This window comes from Falco cherrug, chromosome 1 (genome assembly GCF_023634085.1).
Source record: "Falco cherrug isolate bFalChe1 chromosome 1, bFalChe1.pri, whole genome shotgun sequence".
Lineage (NCBI taxonomy): Eukaryota > Metazoa > Chordata > Aves > Falconiformes > Falconidae > Falco > Falco cherrug.
The window spans coordinates 85875070-85900259 of NC_073697.1; the positions used below are offsets into that span (position 1 = coordinate 85875070).

General features: G+C 40.1%; 1 protein-coding gene across 1 annotated transcript in view; it reads right to left on the reverse strand.

The window, feature by feature from the left end:
- The window catches only part of GALNT9 (polypeptide N-acetylgalactosaminyltransferase 9), a 274492-nt gene that overhangs the window by 206168 nt on the left and 43134 nt on the right, over nucleotides 1–25190 (reverse strand). The window contains exon 2 of the mRNA XM_055699769.1: nucleotides 13399–13542. The gene's annotated coding sequence lies outside the window, so the exon portion shown is untranslated. The remainder of the gene's footprint in view (nucleotides 1–13398; nucleotides 13543–25190) is intronic.

Here is a 25190-nt window from a genome sequence, read left to right on the forward strand (position 1 = left end):
TTTTTGGGCCATCTCTACACAGCAATTACAAAAAAGGAGGTTGATTAATCCCACCCCAGCCCCATAACCTCTGCCTGCTTGGGCTTCCTTTGATGCAGAGACTTAAGCAGGGGCACAAATCAGAACACAAACAAGTTCAAAGGTGCCCACATTGCTCCCTCAGAGGAGTCCTCCTTTCCAATTGCTTCTGTGGCACCTATAGCTTTTCTTTGTAATTCCTGTGAGCCACAGAGTTAGTCTCAGATCACTTCTCAGCTCTGAACAGGAAGGGCAAGATAAAACTCTACAGCTAACAACAAGAAATCTATAGTGATGGACAACCAGCAGATCATCTAGCTAATCTCCACTTGTCCCATTTTAAGTGAAGCTTTTCCCAAACAAGTATTGATCCATTGTTCCACAGTCACAAATCCTCAAGTAATTCCCTGTGAAAAGTAGCACTTCTTTTTGTGAGGGGAGGGAAAGCTTTCTTTCAACCAGAAAGGGGGGGTGGGGGTGGGGGGGTGTGTGTGGGCGGGTGGCAGGGATATCTTTCTACAGCACCAGCAGCCATGCAGAAAAACTTTGCTTCTGCCCGCAGACCAAGAGCTGTCTCTCACAAAGTCATACAAACATATCTTTTACTTCCACTTCCCCTGCTTGACATTTCATCCCCAAATTGGATTTGGACATGAGTTTTACTTTTCTTATAGCTGTGTGCTATTGAGTGTATTCGGCTTTCCTTGCTCACACAGCTTCTTTCACTGGGACTGCACTATAAGCCTTTGCTGGCTCGTCTTTCTTGACTTCAAAACGAAGATAAGAGGCAGTGCTGTGACTCAATCTGAGTTGCCATCCTCTTATATTTGCAGGTCCCAAGATGCAGCCACATACGGCAGTGGCTGGTTAGAGTTTGAGGGATGGTTTGTCATTGTCTAGTAAAATATCTAAGTTTAGCTTTTTCATAGATATAAGATAGTACCAGCTTTAATGGAAGGGGAGAAGAAAAAACAACAAAAGCAACCAAAACCCAGCAGGAGGCCTTGCTAGAGAAAGCTTTTATAGGGAACAACTACTTTGCTTGTCCCCTTCACCATTTGAAAGATTACACTGTTTCTTTTCTACCAGAATATCTCGGCATGTCCACACTGATGTTATTTTCACAAAAGTCGTTTAATTCTAAAAAAGGCCGAAAAAACCCAACCTGCTAAAAAAATAACATGTGTTGGACTGGGGGTGGAGTTGCATAACATTGTGAGATGATGATCACAGCCCAGTGCAAACATTCAGAGAACTGTAAGAACCAAAAGCCTGAAATGATGGGAAGAAAACAAGCACAACTGGGCCACCAAGCCCTTATGATGGAAACTACGCTAACCTCACTATAAGGTCTCACCAATTCACATCAGAATGGTGCTCTGGTTCAATGGGAAAGGGGCTGAAGAAGCCCCAGTAGGACAGTGGCTAGAGTTTATCATCACAACACAGAATTAACAGGAGAAAAGTGAAGCAGGAGATGAGCCCAACCATTCTGTTTTATAAAACAGAAGAAAATTTTGCGTTAAAAATAAAAGGACACATTTCCATTTTCTTGCAGATCACTTCAGAAATTAAACTTATTCTGAATCTGGTCCCTGCTAAGCAGAACTCAGAAGATCTCTGTTGCCTTTTGAAATTTAACTTGTGTTAGCAGGTAGATCTCTCACCAGAAATTATAGACCTTCAGACAAGGGTTGTGGGTGAGACACTACTGCCTTCATTACAAAAAGGGAAAGCAGATGATCTCCATCTGATCCTGAAGACAATGAATTAAGTATTTTTTCAGGTGAACAGATATTTACAGTCCAGAAGAATTAAGAAGGGAAATGCCCAGTTCCTGCCATTTTTAGTATTATATTTTTTTGTTCTTATTCAATTCCAGATTCTGAGGTCAGAGCCGATTCTGCTACAGTCAAAATGCCAGGTCTACCAAAGATTATTCCATATCCTCATGTCACCCAGAAAATCAGTTTAATTGCTTTCATTATGTCTAGAATTTTATTATTCTAATTATGTGTGCTTTTATTATCCTAAGCATTGATCTTTCCTTCTAATTAAGCCTATACTTAAGATACAAAGATGTTGAATCTGTCTGTAACAAATGGCAACTAAGAAGGTATAAAGCAAACTAACCCCTTGGTGCCATGGAGGGAGATGCAATAAAACATCTGGAAAACTTCTAAATCTCTGAATTTTATTTCTAGAATGTAAGAATCTGAACTTTATGTTAGTTGTAGCTTCCACATACAACCAAGGACAAATCCATTGCCAGCTTACTGACTCAGACGGCTGGACTGCAAGGGCTTTGAATGGAAGAAGCTTTCCATTCCATACCGGAGCTGAACTTTGCCCAACGCTCTGCTGGCCCAGGAGTGCTGTGTGTGTCTCTGCACTGCAAAGGATCAGCAAACTAATTATTCTCTTCTCAGCCTCGTTGTATTCTTCTGCTTGCTCCAGTGCTTAAGAAGTTATCATGGTATGTCATATTTTATTTGGAAAATCTACCTTGCATGGGTTTTTCAGGAATACTTGAAAACAGTTCAAACCAACATACACGCTCCTGTGTCTCATCTTCTATTGCACATTTTTTATTTTGGACAAAGATGTGTAGGCCTTCAGCAGAAATAAAAGCCCTATTCAAATATTTTCCATCCTGGGCTTTGGGGGAACAAAAGATAGATCTTTAGCAGCTATCTGAGAGAGCAGTGGGAGAGTGAGACATTGCACCAAATTAAGCAAATCCATCCTTGCAGACAGCAGAAACTAGTAATTATTTTTACACTCTCCATGTTTTCTGCATAGCAGCAGAACTGCCACAACTGCTACAGCAGGACAGCCTTTGCTGGCTTCCGGAGGTCTTCAGAACTGCAGTACTGTTTCTAGAGCAGGACATGCTACAAAGTCCTATTAGTAACATAGTATATAAAATTCTGACAGTCCCAGTGGTTTTATTTGTAAATGTCCTGGTTTCAGCTGGAATGGACTCAATTATCTTCCTAGGAGCTAGTGCAATGCTGTGTTTTGGCTTTGATGTGAGACTTTTCAGTTCCTCACACCTTATTAGCAAAAAGGCTGGAGGGGCACAAGGAACTGGGGGGGGACACAGCCAGGGCAGCTGACCCAAACCAGCCAAAGAGATATCCCATACCATGGGGCGTCATGCCCGGTATATATACCTGGGGGTTGCCCAGGGCAGGTGGGTCGATGCTCGGGGACTGGCCGGGCATCGGTCAGCAGGTGGTGAGCAGTTGCACTGTGAACCACGTGTTCCTTTCTTCCTTTCCCTCTGGATTTTACTCTTTTCCTTCTCCCTTTCATCATAACTGTTATTGTCATAGTTGTTATTATTGTTCTTTCACTCTTACTCTATTTCAATTATTAAATTGTTCTTATCTCAACCCTTGAGTTTTACATTCCTTTCCAACTGTCCTCCGCATCCCTCTGGGTGAGGGGGGAATAAGCGAGTAGCTGCGTGGTACTTAATTACCAGCTGGGGTTAAACCACAACAGTAAAGTTTGTAAAATCAAGGGATTATCACAATACCCGAAGAGGTACAAATGGTCATTTAATTCCTGAAGAGGTACATTCCAAGCAAGAGCTAAAAAATTTTCTGACTAATTCTAGGGCATATCTCAGAGAACGGCAGCCTGGCCAGACAGTACCACTTTGCATATTCCAGTTCACACTCAGATTCAGCTGACCACACACAAACTGTATACTGGGAAATTCAAAGGAGTCTTCTGCATCGTAACTGCTTTATCACCTGCTTGAGTAGATCTGTGCTGCCCATCTGACATGACTGTCAATTAATTTTTAAACTTGATTCTTAAAAGCAGATGCACAGCTTCAAAACTTCCTGGTCTATCACATATGGAGATGCCATCTGATTTGTTACTGCTCTAGTATGACCAAGTCACTCAGCACTCTCCTTCAAGGTCTACTGAATGCCAAGACAAAATGAACTTGGTAATAAAAGAGGGAAGAAGTCCAGATTTGCTTATCATTCTGCAATAACTAAGAGGATGAATAGGTAATAGATGCTTATTCTTAAGTATCACATAATATAAAGAAGCATAAGAACTGCATGTAAAAGACAACTGTAGCTGAACAGATGAATCACACACTAACCAGCCTGTTCCTTTATTTTACATTAAGAAGCCTGAAGTGCCTACTCTCTGCTAAGGCCATCTGTGCACATCCAACAGTTCTTCGTGTTTACTTGATACCTTGGTATATTTCTTCAGTTTTGCTCTGCATCAGTACGGGACAGGTACATGAAAACAGCCTGCTGAAATATTCTGGCCATTCAGATAAATAAAGCTTTCAAGTTTTAGATTGGTCCTGGATGTGCTTATGTAAAAGTTCAGGGACAGGTTTTCATGAGCAATGAATTGGAGAAACATAATTGAGACATGAAGCAATTACTATAACTGATTGAGGGTCAAGGTGCTGGGGCAGGGGGGGGGAGGGCAGCAGACAAATTCCTACAGGGTGCTTTAAAACTTGATGTTTAGCTACCCACTAGATTCAGAAAGATGGTACAATCATTTCTATGGCTTTTATTCTATAAGCAGGTCCAGCCACAAAGCACAACTGTGAAAAGCATATTTCTCACGCTATTTCTAGACTTAGTGTGCCCATCGTCACTAAAAAGCCAGCAAGGACGACTCAAAAGAGTGCTCTCATAGAAAAGGAGCATCTTGTACAGAAGATCTAAATCAAAATCCTGGATGTCACAAGTCAATTAGCAGCTTCAGCATGTGATAATTATGTGAGCTCGCCTTCTCCCTGCATCATGCTTCCTCAGTCATACATAGGTAACTCTCACTTCACCCTTACTTTATCTCATTTATCAGAACTAACCTTTCCAGGACAGTGACCATGCTACTAAATGACACTGTGGCTCCCACAACATGAATGGAAGTCTGTGTTTGTTATTGTACGAGAAACAAGAGAAAATATAAAATGATCACGAGGGGACATCAGGCAAAAGAACACTATTCAGGTATTTCACAGCACTACCTTAAATCTATGATAGCTTTCAAGCTCATATAGATCTTTATTTTGGCAAATCTTTACCCTGGATAAAGGTATCAAGAATGGAGTAATATATTTAGACTCCTCTATACCTGGTTACAGTCTGTGCCAAGTTCCACATCTTTGACAGACATGTGCACGGCCTCTGAAAATAAGCCTGTCTAGATAAGAGTATTTGTCAATGGCCTTAAGCCATTCATATGAGCAAATGGTCATAACCTGACAAGGCTTCCCAGATAGTGAAATGAAGTCTTAATACCAAACCTAAGATATAAGTCCTCTGATAAACCAAAGGATAACACAAAAGCCACACTGCTGCTGTCAAAACAGCATTGCTCTGAGAAACCTCCAGTGCTAAAGCATGAGACACATTGGCTTCCCACTTGCAGAAAGCATCCTGGGTGATTCAGAATCTGCGATTACAAATCATCCTTCAGATGTGGCACTGCTGGTGCTTCAGGAAAGGTATTCAAAGGAAACTGTATCTAGAGGCCTGGAAGGTATTTTCTTCTCTTTTGGTGTTAATAATATCTAGGGTTTAGACCAGATTAAAACATCTGCTCTGCCCAGGCAAGGATCTTCTGTTTTACTGAACTGCTCCCATGCTGCACTAAGAACTTGTATTTGCCCAAAGTTTGTATTTCAGAAAGGCATGTAGCTACAGCTAAAGTCTACTGAAGATGGAGGAGCCACCACTTCTTTCTGGACCTTGTGAAACCACAGGTCTTTGCTTTATGCAGTCAACCCCAGTAGTAATGCTGCTTTGGGATATGTTATGTAATTAAACAGATGAACTTACACTTTCCTTTTTCCACTGAACACACAGGGCCCTTTTCAGTGCTCTCAGATGTGTACGTCACCCTAGGGGATCGCAATACCCTCTCTGGTTGCTCCAGTTCCACTATCTTTGGCACCAAAGGAGCCATTCTGATATCAGAGGTAAGTCCAGGAAGGTTAGATCACACCAATGTAAAGCACACAAGACAGTATCTTTTTTTCCCAGATTACTCCTCTAACATGCTGGAAAAGGAAACTTTTATTGATAAGAGTGGATACTAATCAGTACAGAGCTTGTTGATGACAAGAAAATGGCAGTTTGTTAGCCTAGTCATCCAAAGTCTCAACAACAAAATCTAATTATAGCATGATTGATGCCACTCTTTTACCCTTTGCCATCCTTGGAAACACGGGGGGAGGGGGTTGGAAGGGGGGGGGCATTTTTCCACCCTGGAATCTGTAATATAGTTAATACTGCATGGCTAAAAGGCAGAAGCAGAAATAAAAGAATGTGTGCATAATGCCAGATGGAAACAGAAAAATGTAGGGTGTAAGTTGCCTATGAAATAGAGATGATTATAAGCAGTGCAATTAGCAATCTGTGTATCTGCCTTACTATGACTCCCCAGGTCAGAACACACTCATATCACTTCAGTGCTGAAGAAAGCATTTCTTTGCTATTTCAAGAGGATACGAAGCAAAAACCTCTGAATAATCCAACCCTGAAAACATGTATCAATTACTAGCAAAAACAAGAGGACCCTACCACAGTGTTGACGTTACTGCAGTAAAGAGTACAGCAAGAAAACTGCCCCACACCTGCATTCAATAGAAATATTTTTCCTTCCAAAGTTAAGAGTACATGAATGCTATGCTCACCTGCAGTGAAAAGATTCCTTTAATTTAAACTGAAGTCAAGGAGTTGTAACACTGCACATTTTTTTCACATCTCTGCTCAGTTAGGTCCATTTCCATCATTTCACTTGTGCCTAATAGCTCCTGTCTCTGCAAACAGCCCTATGGAGGTTGACAGGCAGTGTGCTCACCTTTACTGAGCAAGAATGCATGAGGATACTCAATTCAAAGAGGCTACAAAAAGAACTAGATCCTCCCACCTTTAAGGACCAATGAACGAAGTTGATTTTCACACCACTCTGAGACCATTACTTTAGGCCTGACTTTTCATTAAGGCCTTGGTCCAGTAAGTCCATGACCAAAAGCTGAAGTAACGATGGGATTATTGATGCCTCTGTAGTAAGGCAAGTGCTTTTCTGAATTGGCAAAACCACTAAAAAACCCTAACAAACAAAGAAAAACAAACACAAAAGCCCCACCAAGCCAAAAAAAAGAAACACACAGAGGCAACTAGGACAGAGAGGAGATTAAATCCTCTGTTATCTTCAGCACTTTCTTTTTTCAATCTTCAGGTTTTAAATGCACAAAAATCTCAGAGGAATGCTACTCATTTTCTATACCTGTTCTTTCTGAATGTGGCTGTGTGTTTCTTTTTTTAAAACAATTGAATACATTCTTAACATGAAACATTTAATGCCTGTTGCACAAATGTGTAATAAAATTCAGCCCTGTGGCTCTTTTACTGTCAAGCTAAATAGGATCCATTTGAAACAAATGTGCAGCTTTAAAATTTCTTCATCTGAATGTTCCTGTCTTTTAAGGAAGCAATTCCCCTCTTCTGTTCCCTACAGATCAACAGGGATTTAGAGGAGCAGTAGGAGGGAATATTTCAGCTTTGGTTTTGTTTTGCCAACCAGGGTTTTGGATGGCAGAGCTGTACCTTACTGCATTGAAGAAAATGAACCCTTCCTTAGAGGCATTGATTTTAGCAGGTATTAGAAGTATACGCAAATAGAAGAAAAAAAGCAGTCCCAGACATTTTCAAAGGAAGGAAACAAAAGGGATTGAGATATAGTACAAAGGGTAACTATTGCTAAGAGAAGCCTTTTCCTAACCTAGATCTCATCACTCAGGGCCAGTTTACTACATATACAAACATAAAGGAATTAGTAGTAGATGAAGGGGATCCTCTACACCACCCCTAAGAATCTAGTTGTCTTTTATCGTCAGGAGAAGCAGCCTTTTGGTGGACAAGCCATGTTTCTAAGGTCGTGGAACAGAGGTGCATCTGAACCACTGAAGGCTGCTTGGGCCTTACTGTCTATACTTCAGCACCGATGCCTTCAGATTAGTGACTGGACCAACCCCTACAGACTGAACACTCTTCAGCAGATGGAGCATTTCTTCCCTTTCCGTTCTGTGTGAATTAAAGTACTGTTCTGGTTTCGGCTGGGATAGAGTTAATTTTCTTGTGGCAAAGTCCAGTGTTTTGGATTTAGTATGAGAATGATGTTGCTAACACATGGATTTTTTTTTAGTTGTTGCTAAGCAATGTTTATACTAGTGTCAAGGCCTTTTCAGTTTCTCAGGCCCCACCAGAGGGAAAGCTGGAGGGGCACAAGAAACTGGGAGGGAACACAGCTGATCCGAACTAGCCAGAGGGATATACCATAGAGTGCCACGCTGAGTATATAAACTGGAAGGGGGTGACCAGGGCTGGCTGATGCTGCTTGGGGACTGTCTGGGCATCAGTCAGTGGGTGGTGAGCAACTGTACTGTGTATCTTATTTTTTTTTTCCCTTTTGTGTTTTATTCCTCCACCTCCTAATTACAATTATTATTATCATTATTACTTATTATTGCTATTATATTTATTTTAATTATTAAATTGTCCTTATCTCAACCCACATGTTTTACCTTTTTCCCAGATCTCCCCTCAGTGTCTTGGGGGTGGGGCAGCAGTAAGCAAGGGGCTGTGTGGTACTTAGTTGCCAGCTGGAGTTAAAGCACGACAAGTACAGTATGTGGGAATGATTGGCAGATTTGCTTCAAAAGTATGCTCCTGATCCAACCTAAAACAGTAGTGTAGATGCAGCCATAAAATCCAAGAGTATCAGGCCAAACACTGTTGCAAGCAATTATTTTCCTGACAAACAAAAAAGCTGCAATTCTTACTAGCTGTAAACTGAGCAAGCTTTTCTAATATTAATGTAGTGTCAAGACAGGAGTCAACAAATTGTTTTATTATTACACATTTCAAACTGTTTTCCTAGCACATGAATTAGGCTTTAGTCTTTGAAGAGGGCTGTTAATTTTAAGTTTTGTTCAGCAGTCACTCTTGGAGAAAATCAATGGTGGTTAGCACAGTTTGTTTTCTGGGGATTTTTTCCTACCCTCTCTAAATCTGTGAAGAGTTTTTAGGCTAGGGAAGCTTCCCAGCAAGGTGCCGTTAGCTTTCAGGGTGCCATTTCTGGTAGGCCGAATTATCAGAGTACTTGCTTTGTCATGGCCTCTATTCCAGCACTGGCATAGGTATGTAAATAGAAAGATGCATTTAATATACTGATTCTCTGTCGTTCCCTCCACAGGGAAGCTGATCTGCAAATCTCAAGTGTCTTTAACATGAAGCAGCTGCACTAAACAAAGTCCAGGAGAGATACCTCTACTTTCTGAATAGTCAAGCATCTTTTTACTTTAAAAGAGAAAAATATCTGATTATAAAAGCACACGCTGCAAGTAATATTGGATTTAACAACTATGCGATTAAGCATGTACATGCAGCTTTACAGGTAGAGAACAAACTAATGTGACTTAACTGGTACAGTTAAAGACAGAAAAGAAGTTGTTAAGCCTTCATTTTGTTAAACCTGTAGGTAGGGAGTTTTAAACACAAAGAGGGAGAGAAAAGGATCTCATTCATGCAGGAACTTCCATCTCAGTCTTACAACACTGAGCTTGAAAAAAGAGCTTATATTTAACTAACCATTTATTTTAAATGAATCATGATATAAATGCACTAATTTATGTTTCTAATTAATTTTCTAAACCAAATTATAATTACATTTCTAATAATTAGCATTTCTGGTTTGCAAGCCTGTATTGACCACTTCATTCTTATGCAGCCTGAGAATAAAAGCTGAGAGTAGAAAATAAATCAATAAAACCAAAAAGTCCTCAATGCTGTAAAATACAGAATGAAAAGGACAATGGCAACTTCCAGTGATGTGGAAAGCCCTATGGGGCTTTTGAGTTTTAATTGGGTAGCATAGATTTACACAATATCAGCTATCATTAAGTTACATAATGCCTTGCATCCTTCTTTTACGTGTAGCCATTTCCGTGATACTCTTGCAAACTGAGGCTATTTCTGAGCTCTTAGCAACAGGTTTGTGTTAAATCTCTCCTTGTGAGGACAGAATGTGAACCCCACCTCACACTGGCAGAGAGTCCTGATGCATTAACTGCTGTGGAAACAGTCATTGCTCAGATGAGAAATAAAAAGCTATCATCATAAATACATGTTATTAATACAAGGTACCTCAAGAATGTGCTGCAGAGTGCTGGTAACTTGTGGGAAGGTGTAAAGCTCTGGGCAAAACCATCCTGTGGAACAGCATAGCTGTTTCAATGGGAATTTTTGCACCGCCTCTCTCTCTCATTGGTCTACTGAACAGACCCAGAATACTACACAGTGCTCTTTATTTGTGTTTCTGTGGCACCAGGTGCCCTAGCTGAAGCATTGGTAAAAATATAATTGTTGCAAAGGAAGAGATAAAATTAAGCCCTCTCTAAAGCACTCATAAGATAGGTCCAGCTCTGTACTACTAATCTGGTATTGCAAACCAAAACACAAAGGCTGATGGGATATAAAGTCTCAATAACACACAGCCCCACCTTTGTCTCTGCAATGAAGCCACATAAGCCCAGAGTCATTCAGCCAACTGGAAAGAAGTTATATTTGAGCACATCAGAACAAGGTTTTCTCATTCCTCTTGGCTTAGGTATCACTGCATAATAACTCCTTCAGCACCTGTACTTTAAAATTTTCAAAGTCTCACTCTTTTTACCCTGTAGGTTGTACTGGTAACCTTCAGTAGAGTTCAGCTGTGACCAATACAGAAATAGAAAAAGAGATCCTTGCAACTGTCTGCAGTGCTGCACTTACATTAACACAAGTCGCATTCCTTGAGAGATGGCATGGTCTAAAAGATCCAGCACACCACAGCTATTCCAGAAACCTTATTTAATCGCTTTCTGGCCCTTTTCCCAGTACCTAAGATTCTTGAGCAAGACACTTGCCATCTGAGCATTTGACAGCCATTCACAGAACATGGTCCATGGTGTTTCCTTTGCCTTTTATGACCTACATTTAGCAATCACCCTGTTCATCAAAGATCCCTATACACTTAGGCAATTTCAAATTACTGGAGCTTCAAATCTGTCAGATGTATCTATATGCAACCACAATGTTGCAATTACCATGCCCTGTTAATTTCAGGCCTGGGGTAGAAGAGTACCATTACATAATCCTTCCTGCTTAGTCATTTACCAAGTCCTAATGCAGAATAACATCAAACTTCAATGTCTGTCCCTAAATTCCTCTCTCCTTTTTATTCTGCTGTTTTGTCTAGCCACCATTTTTCCCCTCTCTCGCTCTCTTTTTTTTTTAAATAGGAAAGTGTTTAAATAGCTCTTGCACATATTGATTAGGTCAGGACTTGAAGAAGAAGGGAGGTGATTGATGAATATACCTGTTCATTTAAAGTAGGTCTGAGGTAGCAGTGAAATTAGTTGCTGACTTAAGTAATTTAGTCACAAAAGTATGCTCATGTAAGTAGCAAATAGGGTGTTTCTGCTGTGCAGTCAGAAAGCCAACTTTCGATGCTCACAACAAAGAAGAGGAAATTCCATATCTAACTTCTTCACAGCAACTTGAACAGATCAGTGACAATCTGGTGTATTTATGCAGTAAACTCATAGAGTTAAGGGTTGAAAAACCACTGCTTTTAAGGCAGTGATAAATCATCCCATGTAGAATTTGTAAGCTGTTATGTACTGACTAAAGAAATTACAGTTTTTCCTTTCCAACTACACATCGATGCTAGAAAGAATTACAGTGCTATATACACATAGTGAAACCTGTTCTGAGCACCTTGACAGGCTGATAAGACAGAAGCTGTCTTTGAAGGACTTCAAAAAAATCTCTGGCTTGATTTTGCTGGATCTCTAAAGGAGGTACAACAGAAATGCTTTAATAGCTTTGGTAACAGCTTTAGGAAGGCAAAAAATTTCAGATCTCTTAAAAGGCCAGAAAGGTAGACATGCTGCTTGACTTCATGGAAAGGAAGGCTGGCCCCACATTTACAGAGCCCTCTTCTTTTCTATAGGGCAGCTAGACCCCTAAGGTGAAATATTTATTCTCCATTTATGGGACAGGCATGCCACGCTGCTGAGGATTTGAGTGTGCTTTTTGGCAGGCCACGCAGAAAAGCTCTGTATCTGTACCACATTTGTACAACTGCAGCACCAATGCACCTTTGTCAAGTATCTTTATGCTAGATTCTACATAAATACAGACTGAAACACTCCCTGCATCCCACAGAGACCAGGGGTCAGAGGGGCAGGTTCAACAGCAGCAATCCCTTTTCTCCACTCTCATCACCACAGAGCCAAATACAGTGACACAGCAGCAGTCACCATCTCCTCTGCTCCCACCTCACAGCCCACACCCTGCCCCCAACATTCTCTGGATTTTGTACAGCAAATTTACACCAGCAAAAGCCTTAGTATAGATACAGTTACACCAGCAAAGAAGCCTCTACTGGTGCCCTCTATTTTCCTGGAGAAACTGTGTTTATCTTCATGTCTACTGAGAAGTTTACCAATGTATTTTAAACTTCTTATTAGAGAAGCTGTTTGTAGCAATGAGGCACTTTGGCTTATAAACTTGTATAAACTTATAAACTTGTACTACTTTTTAAGAATAGCCACACCAGCAAAGACTTTCCGGCACATCAAGACACCCATAGACACAGGCCACAAGCAGACTGGGAAGCACAAGGAAACTCAAGTCAGCATAGTTCTCAGCATAGTTCTGTCTTGCTTAGTACTCTCAAAAATAACAAACATTTCCAATTCCACTGTTTTCCAATTCACCTGGCAAGGAGGACAAAGCAGTCACTTCTGCACACAACGCAGCCATGTGCATTGCAAGAACAGTACTGGAAGCCTCCTGAGCACCTTCAGGTCTGATGTTAAGGTTCTAGGGAAACCAGAATCCCTTCCCCGAGAGCCAGGGCTTGCTCAGTTCTGGGCTGTCCAGAGCCTGCACATCCCTCTTACAAGCTTGTCAGCAGGATTTTAGTAAAGGTAACTGGTAGGTCTATAATAATAAATCTTAGCAGAACTAGGTTACAGAAGAAAAAGTGTAATTGCTGACCTTCTCAGCAAGTTTTTGGAACACTTCATTTAAGGAGGATGGCTGGCCAAGTTTTCTTCAAGTGGTTTTAAATGTAAGAATTTAACATTATTATGAAAGAATATTTAGGCAAACTGTTACAGCAAAAACCTGGTGATGGAGTGGGTTTCACCTCTCAGCTCCAGGTACTTCAGTTCTAAGTCAGGCAGAAGAAAGCAGCAAGTACAACAGCAAAACCAAGCAGTGGGTATATCCTCATCACAAAGGGTGGCTGAAGTGGTTAGTACCTTACCTGGCCTAATCCACATTACAGCAGCACTACTGAAAGCTGCATTGTGTCATCAGGGTGCACCTTCCTGATCGTTCAGTTCCATCACTCAGTGACTGGGCAGAGCTGGCCTGAAAGTTGTTCCATCATGAGAAATTCTGAAAAAATCTGAAAGAGCAGATAATACGCTGTTGTTCAAATTCGAGATTATTGCTACAATTTCAGGAAAACAAAGAACAAGTCAAGAACAAGTTCATTTTTGAACCCTGCCACCAGGCCTATCCTCACCAAACACATAGACATCTCATTAATCACAAGGGAGGCATTGCAAAGGAATGATAATCTCAGCCCAAATTCTGGCAACTCTGGGCAAACATTTAAGTTACTGCTCAGCCTGCAGAATTGCGAAAGTGCTTCCCTGAGTGTCTTACTGCTCCTATACACCAAGGGTTACCTGGAGGTAGCTGGCATCAGCCACTGTCAGAGAGGAGACAACATGGGACTAGGTCTGTGACCCAAAAGAGCAGCTTTTATATTCCCAACAAAGTAACATGCTATAGGAATGTAATAAACAAGGATTGCAACCTGCATAATACTTCTCTGGTTCTATACCACTTACTGTTTGGGGTCCCTTTCCTACAAGTCAGTAGCAAGTGGTCTGGCACACATCTAGAACAAATATTTAAAACACCAATATAAAACAACCTCCCTCTTCTTTCTTTGCCAACCTCTTTACCTTTCAGTACTGCTAACAGGTTTGCTGTTTACAAAGCAGTGACAAAGCCTGATTAGGGATGCATCTTTAAATAAAAAAAAAAAATGTGGAGGAAGGAAAGAGATCAGATGATTCCCCAAAATGTTTGATCCCTTAGATCAAACGCAGTGTTTTTTCTCCCACTGTGCACATGTGTGTCTGCACCAGTTTACCGGCAGGTACCGCAATCCTTAGAATTCCTGATCACAGTCACAGGAGAATCACAGCAGAAAGGAACAAACATTGTCCATTAAAAGACAGCCTTGAGTTGTTTTTTTTTGCCAGTTTTCTTGCTTTAGGCTGATACTTTGGTGTACATTGAAACCACTGAAGTCTCTTATCGGGGACAGCACAGCATAGAACTTGAAATGGAAAAACACAGGCAGTCTGAGTTTCCTTAGAAAATAGAAGGCAAACTTTGAAATGTCTTAATTTTAAACTTCTTTCTCTTCACAATTATCTCTCCCTAAAAGCAAAGAAATGACAGTAAAGTGACCAAAAAAAAAAATTAAAAAAAAATGGGAGGGATAAAAAGAAACTAAAAAAGGAGGCGGCAGAAGAAAAGAAAAACCTGGGAAGAAAAGATTACTTCCCCAGGGTTTCTATTCCGCTTTTTCATATATATCATCTTCCTAACCACAGAACATGAAAGTGACCTTCTATTAATCACATTAAGTTTAACCATCCATTAAAAATATTTTAATATTACCTGTCCCACAAAACAGAAAAATCTCAAAGACACTCATGTAGTTTCCTGATGCATTCACCTTTTTTCATGAAATAAAGTTTATATCAAAGGAAATCTAGGAATAAATGAAGGTCTATATCCTACTACCACACTTCGGTGACTTGGATTTGCTAATGATGGAACATAATGTTAGAACTAAAATTCCCACCCGAAGACACTGGGATTTTTCCATTTCCACCATTCATACAGGTTCATCTGCTTGTAGCGAGAAGCAGAGCCCATGATGAGAGCAATGTTGCAGCCAAGGCTTGCAACAAAACCAAACCCTTGGAATCCCTGTCTTCTCTCCATACCTGACTCTTAAGAACAGAAAAAGGCTGTACCCTGGCATCAAAAATATTGGCACCATGCCCTTCTAAACCAATTGTGCAAAGCAAACAGGTGCCGTACAACAGTACCACAAATACAACAAATCCTGAAATCAGCCCATGCTGACACAGCATCCCAGTACCAATAGGCCAGACAGCTCTGCATGGAGGGTGTTGCACCAGATGAATTAGAGCCAGCCGTGCAGACTTCCCAGGCAACACACATACCTATTTTAGGTGGGCTAAGAGGGTACAGATCTGAAATCACAGCTCTAACCCTGCAACAAGACATACACTGTTCTCACTGCACTCCTATTGGTAAGAGGAGCATGAAAAAGCCCAGGGACCCAACTCCTGGTAGCAGCAATAATTCAGTCTATGGAAAGTAATAACCCAAGAGAGTTTAAAATAATAATGAAACTAAAAAACCTGAGATCAGTTTAGAAGCAAATATGGTTTTTACACACTTCCAGGTTGCTTTTTGAAGAGCACTTGCAATGACACAAATATAAGTTAAACAATTTTTGTGCTCCAGTAACGAAGCAATGGCTTCAATGTCACACGTTACAAAGGTGTTACCTCACAAAGGGCACAAGGCCCTTGCAGCAGCTCAATATTAAAACAACTTTTTTTTTTTTCAGAGAGAACGAAAAAAAACCCACACACGCACACTGTTTGACCTTCAACTCAGCAGCCTCTTCTGCATCTACCACAATCCTAAGGTTGAAAAATATACTCCCCCTTCTCAAAAGAAGGAGGAAGATCGGTATCTAGCAAACAGACAGATCAAATGAATCACCATTTGTGGAGAAGTAATTATTAGCATGTGACTGAGTGGTATACAATCTGTTTGCACAACATCAGAGCAACAGCAAAGATTCGCCAGTAAAGATCCCATTAGTTTTACCTCACAGCATAACCTCAAAAGTGCCCTAAAGGCACAACATAGCTGCAAAGAAACATTTCTTTGCAAGATCCAGGCATCTTTCTCCAGTTCGTAAGATTTCGCCATTGTCAAGAAAGATTTTCAAAATAAACTTTCATTTTTCTATTTTAAACTGAATGAATGAAAATAAAAAATAGAATAGAATAATCCTCAGTTCACTGATCCACATCAGCAGATGTCTGGCCCTTACCCTCTTTCTGTCCAAAAGAATTCATAGAGCAATGCTCTACGATGTGTCTCAGCCTACTAAACCTGTATTGTCTGACTGCAAAATATATGGCTTTGCACTTCTGCTTTGAGCCTCATAAACATTTGTGACCACATATTTGACAGATCAAAGTGATACATGTTTCCAGCTACATCATCTTCAGTTACTTAATTAAACGCATCTTCTCAGAAATATGATAAATATGATTATTTCCATTGGACCAGCTGACTCAGCGTGCTAGTACTAGAAAGAAAACAGCAGAATGCCCAGCCGAGGACCAAGTGCCAAGCAGGACTGTTACAGGTCAGAGGAAACAGTACGATCAAGTGTTGCCACATCATATGGGAGAGGCCTGCAGGATGTACCACCTGTAGCCACTGTCAGAAGGAACAGACAGCACCTCCACCCTGTCGACATAAGCCAGGAAGCAGTCAGTCCAAGGAAGGTCTCTGCATTATTTTGCTGCTACTCTTGGAGAACAAGGTGAACCCTAATCAACAAGGCATGAAATTGAGATCAGCTGTGCGAAATGCTGGGAAAGGTCAAACTTTTCCAAACTTTGCAGAAAAGTCTTACAGCAGTTTTGAGCAAGATGCCGAATCACAAACTGAGTTAAAAATATTCAATGGTTTGGGCCGTTGGTTTCAATTTTCAAATTGCATCTGAAAACACCCCCCACCCCCAACCAGTCTGACGCTATGCTTAGTGTAACCTAGCATTATCTAATCTAACTGTAAAATATTCAGTAGTTTAAAATTCAGTCATGTCAGCTAGAGTCTAATTTATCTCTCCCCTGTAGATTCCAAGTGTCTTTTCAAAGCTTTCTGGCATTAAAAAGCAGAGAAAAAAAAACAAAAAACAAACCAACAAACCAACAAAAAAACCCCACCAACCCACCCACCCCCAAAAAAACCCCAACAACCAAAAATCAAAAAAATAAAGGCTGAATTTATAGTAGGACTTCTGTATTTCCAGTAAAGCTTCGTGCCAACAGATGGTGGGGGGTTTTTTTTGATTGAAAGAGTAAAAGGTGAGTGTTAAGATAAGGTCACATCATGTAACACACACAGCACTTCAAACCAAAGGCTTGTTCAGTTTGTCAGTAGGGAAATGGGTATTATGGACTAACTCATCTTCAAGAGTGAACATCGTGTAGAAGTCATGGGCAAAAATAAATTTTTTCATGCTGTAAAATTTTGAGATTTACACACTTCTGCTTCTTTCTGAGGAAAACACCTCAACCAACAAACCCCAAAAATGCAGCAAATAATGAAAGCATCTAGAACAGAAACCACTGAACCTGGGAGGTGGCAAAGATGAGTTCAAATCTCATTTCTGAATCAATTAAAATGAAACTTGGAATAGAAATCTCCCAATAGTAGTCTAAGCTCTTATTGAAATTAAGTCTAAGTCTTCTTGCAATGTACAATCGGGGTGGGGTGGAGGCAGGGGGAATGACATCCACAAAAAAACATGACAAAAAAACCCTCCCAAAACCAAACCCGCAACAAAACGAACAAGCAAACCCCAAAAAGCAAATCAAACCCAGAACCACAGCAGAATGGGCTGGCGGTTAAACCACACAGCTACGAGTGTGTTTGACAAATCCTTTGAAATAGCCTTTCAAAGATTACTGTTCTGCCTTGTCAAGATAACTATAAAATTTTCTTGAAGAAGTTGTCTCTTCTTAAAACCAAAGTTACATGTCATTGAGAGACTTAAAGAATGGAATGACAAAGTCTGAGCTTTTTCAGATTTACAAGGAAAAAACAACAGGCTACATTTGAAAAACTGATGGAAAGCAGCAAAGATGGATTTTAATCAATGTGCTTAAATTCCACAATTTAGCTTGTGTCCCGATGAAAAGAGGGTCTGAAAACAAAAAAAGCCCAAGGAATTATGTAATTCTGGAATATGACTCCAGTACAAGGATCAGCAGAAGCTATTCAAAAGTCTGTTTACATGCTGCTTAAATGACTACACAAAATAAGAACTGTCATCATTGCTAACATCATTCATAAATAACTAATTTTTGCTTGGTTATTTAATTGAAACTTCTATTGTCACAAAACCTTTATATAAACTTCCAGATTTAATTCAGGAAAATATTCTGCTGCACCTTTTAGACAGCATAAGGTTCTTCACCTCTTCATCTCTTAGATCGAAGTATGCGATTTGCATCTTCAAATTCTGTTGCAGGCAATCTCAAGGATTGTATGGTCATTAAAACCAAAGTTCAAATAAAAATAGGGCTGTACATACTTGTTTGATGCATTTTGATAAAATGCTACAAATTATTTGAGCATGCACTATCTAGATACAGTTTTTGCACATTGGTTGTGAAAGACTCAGTGGTTGAACTGTTGTCCCTATTATGTCAATGACAAAACAGCCCATTAATTCAGCTGGACCAGAAATTCACCTTTAGATTTTAGGGCTACCCTACAGTCTAAAATACACAGGACAAAGAGTTTTTTCTACTAATTCATCCTCCAAACTCCATTTAATAAAATCATCAATCTTAAATATTCGGTATCTATAATGTCCTTTACATTCAGAGAATATGAAAGGACTTCATGAAAGACCTAAGGAAAACAGTTTATATTTTCTTTTAAAATTACCTGCTTCTCACTCTGGCTAATAATATTCATAACAGCACAGTAGCTGAGCACAAACAAATAAATATTTAGTTAGGAAGTGTTGCATCAGGTTTTTTTCCTGTCCCCCAACACTGAAGGCGTGTTTCAATTCAATACAAATCTATCTTAAAAACAAATTCATGACCCTTTTGTTGTGGGATTTTTGTTGTTGCTGCTGTTGTATTAAGAAACATAAATCATATTTCATTTCCATCAGAGTAAGTACCACTCAATTTTTTGTTTCTCCAAGGATGGATTGAATTACAGCACCTTGTTTCCTTCTGCACATACTGTGCTTCCTCTCCCCTTTTGATTGCTGTTGATTAGTTCAAAAAGCAGGCAGTGGAAGTGAAAGATGTTGAAATTAGACAGTAAAGTCAAGCATTTTCAGTTATAAAATATAACAGATGCTCTGAAGATGTGACAAACTCTATAAAGCATATTACACTGCTAATCTAGATTTATTATGATGATTAAAGAAGACCACAATTTAAGATAAATAATTTACTAAATCTACACCACCTTGTGAGGATGCAGACATTTCCATTTTTCTGCAGTTGCTTCTGATGAGTGAAACTAATATTAATTTTACTGGAATAAACTAAGAACTCAACCCTAAACAATACTTATGCTCTAAGAAATTGAATACATGAAAATTCAGATCAGCTATTCATGTGCCTGTGATGCTATGAAGAATGTGAATCTCTCATCCAAAACATTAAAGACTAAGAAAATGCAAAAAGATATTTGGGAGGAGAGGAAGATGTCACATTTGAAACAAATGCTTTTGTTCTTAAAAGACAACAGGAAACAGTTAATTGCTTTATAATGGAGAAAGTATTGAAGTATGAAAACAATCCGCAATTCTGAGAACCATTCTGTGTCCACAAGTTAGGAGTTCATTACCAATGCTTTACTCATTTATTTTAACATCACTGCACTAAATTCCTACTATAATTTGCTTGCATCAGATCTCCTTGAATTTTAGCAGATCCCAGTTCCATTCCAGAAGTGTTGGAAGTAGGTAACTCAAACCAGCTGTGGATAAAATTGCTTGATAAACCAAGAAATGAAACACCTTCCTTCCTGTAACTGGCAAAAGCACTGAGGTTTCAGTTAACAAACAAACAAAAAGGCATCAGGAGATTTTCAACCACAAAATCAAGAGCAGTCATTGTCTGGTTTAAAAAAAAAAAAAAAAAAAGCCCCACAGTTTCCTGCAGGCATTGTTTTGGGGAGTAACACAGAGCCAAGAAAGTTAGCCGTAAACCACATTTTACAGTGTCATTAAATTGTGCAGAAACACAGGCTTTATGGCAAGTACTGCACATGCTCTTAGGAAAGTAAGCTACCCATCTGAAGTTCGTATTTTGAGCATGTAAGACCTGTGATAAAAAACATTCTTGCGCTCATTTCTGGAGGTCTTCTTGCCTCTCTCTGGAAACAGCCTTGTTCTTCCACACAAGAAACACTGAGCAATTATGCGCCTCAGCCTGGGATTCACCAAATATCCCCACCAAGTTCTCAGTTTCCCCTCTCTCACCACAGCTCTGTCTGCCCAGCTACATTTGTACTGTAACTCTTGGACACCTTTGGCATCAATCACAGTAAAATAAGCTGCTCATATCCACAGTAAGGTCAAAGCGCTGAGCAATGGCCCTTGCAGGCAGTTTACACTCTGTCGTTACCATATTTTATATCACAGGATTAGGCACTTTAGAAATGATTCAAAATATAGAATATGTCCACATCCACAGAGTAAGTTCATCGCAGTCCTTACTTACTGAATTGCTTTTGAGTAAATATCTTCAATGGCTCTGTCCATCAGAAACCTCAGTTCATTCAAAATTCATCACTATAGACACATGATTTAAAACTTTCCTCCCCACAGTTTATTAGATGAAGTCTACCTCAGGTGGATTCACCTTGACTGCTTTGGAAGCTTGGAAATACTAACCCAAAATTTCCTTTAAAATATAATTTGCAAACCTGACACGCTATTTATCAGAAGGAACTGAAATTGTTTCTGTATTTCCCGAAAATAAATGTACCATGGAGTGTTGAGTTAGTTTAAATAATTTTGCCTTTGATTTGACCTGCCAGCTGCACATCAGTTCAGCTAATAGGCCTTTACACCACACCTCATCTCCAATAAAAACAGAATTCTAACATCAGTAAGTATTCTTATTGCAGAGGCTGCACTGGCCTTCAAAACCTCAATCACTAGAAAATTCTGCTAAACTATTGGAAAATGTCCATTCTGTCTCTGAGAAAATGTGAGCTAATTTATATGTAAACCCATGTAACACAGTGTTCCATTTCTTCAGGCCTGACACACACTGATAAGCTGTTAGTCCAAATAAGGGGGGAAAAATATCTTTTTAAAAAACAAAATTAGCTGTTGCACATCCTGCTCATTCACTCTGTGCCTGATCTGAGCTTTCTCATTCAATGATACGGCATTGGATGATACAGCAGGACCGAAAAAAGCACTGGAGGACCTGAGCATATTTTGCTCTACTCCTGTTAACAGAGGATGGTTTGGAGCCTGGAGGGTAACACACATCCAGTAGCCGAGGAGGTGAATTCAGCCACACCATCCAAGAAAGGGACCTTATGGCTTTTTAGAGGGCTTGTTCATTTTAGCAGAATTCACATGTTATACCTGTATTTCTCCTGGCATGAGTGAGACGAGTGTCTGGGGAGGGGTGCTGGAGCATTACGCTGCTGGGTGTGCTGGAGCACACAGCTGCATCTTGGAGAGGGACCTCCCTTTGAAGTCCACCGACAGCCTTCCAAACCCTGAAAATGGTAAATATTTTACTGCTTATTATCCATATTTGCCAAGACTGGATCACTAAGGGACTTGAATGAGGTGCAAGCAGTTATCCTTACTGCTAATTAGTCCTCAATTACTGCTAACACAAGATGGCTTCTCTGATAATGTTAGTTATTTGTCTTTAGGAACTGCCTTGAAAAACATGATCTGTGACCACTCTCGTGTAGTTTCTTTGTTTTGAATCTCCTACATTTCCCCACCCCTTTCTACTGGGCTTCAATTCCAGACGAACAGTTTATTTTTTGTTTTTAATTGCTGCTAATAGAGGTGTCACACTTCACTTATAACTGTACATCTTGGGTGGAATTAATCCCTCCCAGCTCACACTGACAGTAGTGTCTTCTGCATCTGTAGCAAATCTGAAAAATGGTGAAAAACTGTTCCAGATGGAGCCCAAGAGAAATGTGGCTTTTTACAGGCAAAACCCCCAAACAAATCTTGGTTAACTTCAAATTCATTTATGCCATACATACTGCTTTTGCTTAAAACTATTTTTCTTTGGTTTTAACATTTCAAAAACAATTTAGTTAGAAAGTTGGGGGGGGAATGTTGAAAGCTAAAATACATTTTAAATATTGCCCTAAAAATACCAGGAGCATAGGTAGGGATAAGCATAAGTTCTCTCCGGAAAGTTTTGTCCAATATTGTTTTTATACTCTCTTCTTTTAGGACTATAACGCTCCCTCAGAAAAATTAATTAAGCCCAAACAATACAAAACAAAATCCTGTGTCATGTTCAAGGAACCTGCTGGGACCTATCTGAGCTACTGTAAAATAATTTAATGAATACTCATTAAATTAACATCTACCCCCACAGCAAGTTCAGCAGTGAAAGATACAAGCAGAAGAGCTTTAAATGGCTTTCCCTGCTCTCAGGGCTCCTGCTGTCTCATTTGGTTCAGGCAGATTGAATTCTGTGCCTGCGCACTCCCAGGAAGCTGGAGCTGGCTGCGGAATAGGTTCACAAGACTTCATTTTTACTGTAAATTTCCAGCATTAAGAGGAAAAGACTTTTAAGCCCCAAGCACAGATGCTTCTGGAATTAAAGATACTTCCCCAAAGGAGGCATGCACAGAGCTGCATGCAGCCTCAGCAGGACAGCTGAGCTTATCCCCACTCCCTCCAGCTGGAGAAGTCTGGAGGTGGGATCCCATCAGCAGTTGCCCTTGGGGCATCCCTTCTGCCAGTACCTCCAGCCAGGATGCTGCCTAACCCACCCTGCAAGCTTTCACTGATCTTTTAGACTGCTTGACTTTCCCAAATGAAGGATGTTTTGCAAGAAGCTGGCTATCTAGTGGGGAGGCTCCTTGCTGTCTTGTAAGGGCCCTTGCCTGTAAGGTATAAGCCGTTTACAAAGCTAGGCTAGAGTCAGAGGGATGCAAGTGGGACAGAGATACAGTTTAATCTTACGGTTTGTTTCATATGCTTGCCCATTAATTAAAAAAAAGAGTTTCCTCTAGTAGGTGATTTATATGTGCTACTACAGTACTATGGAGACCAATATGAATGTATCAGTGTTTTACAGCAGTACTTAGATGAACATCAAGAAAACTCAGGTTTCATGCTGACTCACATACCCTAGGTGAAATGTAGATACTCTGCTTTGAACTCAGAACAGGTTTGTTTTTAGTCTGCCATGCTGTTTGCTGACTAGGTAATGCACTTGGTTCAAAAGGCATTGAAATACACTTGGCTCCTGGAAAAGGCAAATTTCCTGATACATTTTTAATACTAAGGTACTACGAAATAAGTTACCGAGTGTTCAGGATCACCCAACTGGCACACAGTATCGGCCCGATGCATAAGGAAAATAACGGTGCATTAGGATTGTCCATCATTACATTAAGGACACCGACTTTCTGTTCTAAACCCAATCTCTAATACCTCATCTGGGCTAGAGTGGATTTCAGTATCAGTTAAAGCAGCATCAAAATTCTGTAATTAGAAAAGCAAAACCTATTCACATGCATCCAATGCTTTGAAATTATATTGAACTGTCTAAAGACACGCTACATGTGTGTCAAATAGATGCCCCCTATGCATGATGAGGAAGACGACTGGCAGTTAGAAGAGCAGAGTCCCAAAATGTCCTACAGGATCTTGACCTTTGGAGCACTGAGCTCCAGTGCATAGCTTCCTAACTAGTCTGGAGATTACTGCTGGCAGTACTGGCACCTCTGCTAAGGTCAAGGAACACTGTGCTAGGTGCTGTACAGGCAGAGGAACAGTCTCTTAAGGTACTTAAAGCCCATATGGAGAAAAAACAACAGCTGATAAACCTTGTTTAATCTTTCCTTGCATCCAAATACAATTCAAGGGACTGCACCGTTGAGCTGGCAAGGAATTAGTTACCAACAGGTAGGCCCTCATCTGTGGGTCTGCTTGCCTGATTTCTGCCTTCGAAATGCAGCAGCTTCAAACCACGGGACAGCTTTTCATTCAGGGTATGCTGCCATCAGACTTAGAGGTGGGCCCTGTCAGGTAAAAAGGGATGCATTTCACAACAATGTTCACTGGATGTGTACCAGCCCTTTCCTACCAAACCTCTCTCTAGAGACAGAATCTGTAGCCCTTCCTCCAACACATTTTCAGAGGCTGTGCTGGAATCACTTGGGAAATAACGCCCGGGGAAGTTTTGCCAAGAGCAAACAGATTCTCTAAGCACAACTGGGACACGGCAAACCAGCACAAGGAAATCAAGAAACAAAACTCTGTAGTGAAATTGTGTAGACATAGCTTATCAAAGTCTTGACAACACTTCAATCCTACTGCAAGCAGCAGTAAAAGCAGTGACTTCCTAAACAATTCTTTTAAAGAACAGAGATGAAGACATTTCTATCTTATAATAAGCATTTTGTGGTAGAGGTTTTTTTCTGGAAATTACAGAATACTGTATTCACCACTACAGTGTCCAGGAGATAAAGAGCTGTGGACCTGTGTGGCAGGAGTACAAAAGAGGCTTGTATACAAGAGGTAAGAGAAGTCTTTGCTTCCCACAGAATTTGTTGGTTTATTTCATTCTAATGTTGTGTTTTTTCCTGGGTCATTTTTCACATGGGGCTCTTGGCAGAGCAGGTGAGATAGAATAGTTCTGCATGAACAAACTGCTTTAAAAATGAAGAAGGAAGAGAGTGTCAGAATTTAGAAATGGATTTGTTATGATGGAGATTACTACAGGAATGATTTCTAGTAGTTAAAGATTTTCCTTCTGCCTGGAGTTTTCTTCTTGGCTTTTTTATGTTATTGTGTTTTAAGAATTTAATGTGTGCACACACATGCACATTCATTTTCTCTGTCTGCTCTTCCCTGAATCTGTAGTCCATCTTTCTCTCTGGCCACAGCTGAACTGAAATGATGAAACTTCCTTTTGTTCT